General features: G+C 52.4%; 1 long non-coding RNA gene across 1 annotated transcript; it reads left to right on the top strand.

Moving 5' to 3' along the window:
- The first annotated feature begins 788 nt into the window (after positions 1-788).
- LOC124461818 lies at positions 789-951 on the top strand. Its single transcript, XR_006955251.1, has 2 exons — positions 789-818; positions 899-951. It is a non-coding gene; the product is annotated as an uncharacterized LOC124461818 (long non-coding RNA).
- Positions 952-4,394: the final 3,443 nt, after the last annotated feature.

Raw genomic sequence — 4,394 nt, 5'->3', positions numbered from 1 at the left:
CTCACAAGTTTAGCCTACAAATAATACTCTAAGACATCTTTGTACTTTAGTTTTAAGTATTCATTCATTGAATAAAGTCCCGTCTTTTAACTCAACAAAAACTTTTTTCCGATCCGGAAAGACCAGATATCTAATTATATTAACTTCGGCATAGCCAAAGTTATCTTCTTTTATATTTCTATCATGTTTTTCTTATTTTTAGCTTTATGTTCTAACATAATTCTGGCCCTTTTATAGGCCTGTTCTAATCTAAATTTTGATTCCTTAGCATAATCTTCTATATTATAAAGTTGGTTTATCCTGACTATACTATTAAATTGTTTAGGTAAACTTGAAGTTTTAACAAATACCAACTCATATGGACAGTTATCATGTGCCATAGGGGTGTTGTTTTACAACAATCTATGAAGTATCGTATCCATACATCCCAGTCAGTTTTGTCAACTGAAATGTATGTGCAGAAGTTGTTTTTAATTTGCAGATTTTTGCATAATTCTTCAATGTTTGAATTTTTATATTTAGTTTTTCTGCTTTTAAAATAAATTCTTGTTAATGCATACCGATCTAAAGAACCGTATTTGTGGTCTGTGTTTTTTCCGCAAAAAAACTTAACTTTAACTTAACTTAGCTAAACTTAACTTAGCTTCCCTTTCATTCGCTATTATTTATATGTCGAAATCGTACAGTGTAAAACATATGTAAAACATAAGTATAAAGCGAGTTCCTGTTAAACCACATATTCACTATTGTTCGTGGGGGGGCGGAAGGATCCAAATGAAATACAAGGAGTTGGCGGGTGCCAATTTCTTCAGTTTGTGGTGAGCGAGTGGTGAATTAAAACGCACGAAAAACTTCGGTTAAATAAACGTAGGTTTTATTATTTATATAATATTCACAGGTAACCCGGCACACACGGAGATGGTTCGGGTTGAAAGTGATTAACAAATCGTACAAAATGCAAGAGAACGGGTGTTCGGGTGAAAATCTCGATTCGGAATAATGGCGATGCCCATTGGAAAAACCCAGTCACCCCTCCTGGTGTGACCGTAGATGCCGAGGATCAAAAAACCCTCCTCACTCTTCACTGCTCTTCGCCGCTCACTGCTGTTCACCCGGTGGCGTGAACATACCGCCCCCCTTGCAACATGTTGCAATTGCCACCCTGGACATATAACGGACGGGGGACGGCAACGTTCTGGAGCGCCTAGATCCCACAGGAGCCGGAGACGACCCATCCGAACACGGTGCTCTGGGCTGCGGGAGTACCGCTATGACCGGGCACACAGCCTGGTTGGATGACCTCCGGATAGAGGTCTGCCCCGAGTACCACGGACACCGACGCCGGCCGATAGAAATAGGGGTCGGCCAGGATCAGGGTGGCGAATTTCTCCCGAACCGGCGCCACCACTTCCCGGATGGGAGTGCGGATGAGCAAGTCCTCTTCGACCCGGAATATAACGTTCCGTCGGAACGTCTCGTCGGACCTCGACTCGAGGACGGCCGTACAGGCTTGGTCGACCCCGACCTTGGTCACAGCTAACCCCAGGGACCGGGCAAAGGAGCGATTGATGCGGCTCTCAGCCGCACACGCATCGAGAAGGACGCGGGTCTCGAAGGATTTCGAGCCATTGCCCAACCGGAGGACTGCGGTTGGCAGGACAGTCGTCGTCCTGGCGTGGAGCAGGGAGGATAAAGAGATTTCGGGTGCGCCTTCTGGGGAAGCGGAGCGGTCGGACGATGATCGGGAACAGGGTTGTAGCGGGGGTGCAGCACGCCCGGAGGGGGGTGATTGGCTGCGCCGCCGGGCGGAGGCACGTGGTCTCGGCGTTTGGTCGGCCATGTGGAGCAGGGTGTGGTGCCTTTGCCCGCATCGTCGGCAACCATGGCGAGTCCGGCACGCGTCGGATGAATGCTCGTGTGCCAAGCAATTGGGACAATACTTGTTGATCAGCACCGCCCGGAGCCGCTTTTCCCCTCGGAGGTTCAGGAAGCGCTGACACTGCCGGAGTGCATGAACCCCCCGGCAGACCCGGCATCGGTACACGTTCGTGCCCTGCGGAGCAGCTCGTTTGCTGCGGTGGTGCGGCAGACGTGTGGGGGCCATGTCGCTATGAAGGGGGGAGCTGAACGAACTGTAACGAAAGAAATTACGTAGGGGGGAGTGGATTAGTCTATGCGCGGGAACGAACAACATGCACGGAGACGAGGACATTCGGAGGGAACATAGAGGGATTGGGAGTCACGATACGGTTTTAGGCTCAGGACTCCTGCTGTCTTGCAACAGAATAAGCTTCGCTACGGGTCTTCGGATAGACCCACGCGCGGTGGTGACATCAGCCACTCGGACGAGACCGTCAGCCCCGGGCAGAGTGCGCTCAATTCGCCCTAAGCGCCACTCGTTGGAGGGGAGATGATCTTCGGACACGATCACGAGGTCGCCGGTCTGGATGCTGCGAGTCGGTGACTTCCACTTGTTCCGTTTGTGAAGCTCCTTGAGGTACTCACTCTTCCAGCGGCGGCAGAAAGCCTGCTGGATTGCCTTCAGTCGCTGCCATCGGTTGATCAGTGACATAGGCTCGACCAGAATTTCCGGTTCCGCAATGGATAAGAGCGGTCCTCCAATCAGGAAATGTCCGGGCTTAGGGCCAGCAGGTCCTCTGGATCCTCGCTCATGGGAGAGATTGGCCTGGAGTTTAGACACGCTTCGATCCTGCACAGGAGAGTGGAAAGTTCCTCGAAGGTGTATTTGACAGTGGACGAAGACTTGTAAAACAGGGTCTTAAAACTTTTGACCCCTGCTTCCCACAGTCCTCCCATATGGGGCGCGCTTGGCGGAATGAACTGCCAGGATAAAATGTGCTGGGGAAATGCCTTCATTATATCAAGCTTGGTGGCGTTCAGGAAATCTTGTTCGAGCGCCTTTGAGGCCCCTACGAAGGTTTTGCCATTGTCGGAGTAAATGCGCTGGGGGCATTGTCTCCGTGCGACAAACCGAGAGAAGGCTGCAAGAAATCTTTCAGTGGTGAGGTCGGAGGTAGCCTCGAGATGGATTGCCTTCGTGCTGAAACACACGAAGACGCAGACATAGCCCTTAGTTATGAGACACGCACGCCCGGTGTAATTTTTGATCTCGAACGGCCCTGCGAAATCAATGCCCGTGTGGGTGAAGGGCCTGGAGTACGTGATCCGTTCTCGAGGGAGATCACCCATCATCTGGGTCTGTAGTCGTCGACGATGAACGATGCAGACTTTGCACCCCTTGAGGTGGGACTTCACCATGTTCTTGATCCGTGGGATCCAGAATTTGGTGCGCAGATACCGCACCATCAGTTGATTGCCGCCATGCAACGTGATGCGGTGGGCGAATTCGACAAGCAGGCGAGTGAAATGAGTACTATAGGGAGGAGAATAGGGTGACGTTCATCATATCGGAGGGACTCGGCGGCCCGGAGTCGTCCGCAGGCGCGGAGTAACCCATGCTGATCGAGAAATGGATTCAGATTGAGTAGCGTGCTGGATGATGGCAGGGGTCGCCCTTCCCCCAAGGCCCGTATCTCCGCGAGGTATTCCCGACGCTGAGAGGTCCGAATCAAGGCGCGCTCGGCGGAGAGAAGTTCGTCATTGGTGAGGTGAACCGTGGAAGGCGTCGAAATCCTTTTGGTGGCGAAGCGTAGGATGTACGCGATGACTCGTAATGCCCTACCATAATCCGAGAAACGTTCGCTGACGTCCTCGAGTAGGTGGTCGCGGTGGTGTGGCACTGGACTCGTTGCTCCAGCTGGGTGTCTGGGAGTTCGTTATGGGGAGTTGGCCAATACTCGGGGGCTCGCTGGAGCCAGTCCGGCCCATGCCACCAGAGTCTGCTGGCCGATAACTCGGCCGCGGAGACCCACGGCTCGCCAGATCAGCGGGGTTGTCCTCGGAGCGCACATGTGACCAGCTTTGGCCACTGGTGCTTTTGGAGATGCTGGATACCCGATTGGCCACGAAGGTGGACCAACTGCACGGGGGTTTATTGAGCCAAGCCAACACGATGGTAGAGTCGGTCCAAAACTGGGAGGTTGCAGGTGGGATTGGGAGTTCAGGAACGATCGACGCCCAGAGATCGGCTAGTAAAACCGCTCCGCACAACTCCAGCCGAGGCAGTGAGACTGTTTTGACTGGAGCTACACGGGTCTTAGCCGTTAATAAATGGACGGCTACTTGATCGCCGCACCGAACCCGCACATATAGGGCTGCTCCATACGCTTTCTGTGACGCGTCACAGAAGCCATGAAGCTCCCACGAGAGCTTATCGCTGGTGTTTAGCCAACGGGGAATGCGGAGTCGACTGAGGCCTGGGTAATCCTGCAGGAATTCGTGCCATTGCTGCAGCAGGAGAGGCGGCAGAACAT

Source organism: Drosophila willistoni, unplaced genomic scaffold, assembly GCF_018902025.1.
Source record: "Drosophila willistoni isolate 14030-0811.24 unplaced genomic scaffold, UCI_dwil_1.1 Seg661, whole genome shotgun sequence".
Taxonomy (NCBI): domain Eukaryota; kingdom Metazoa; phylum Arthropoda; class Insecta; order Diptera; family Drosophilidae; genus Drosophila; species Drosophila willistoni.
Note: the sequence above shows the minus strand (reverse complement) of the source record. Positions and strands in the feature narration are given on the sequence as shown.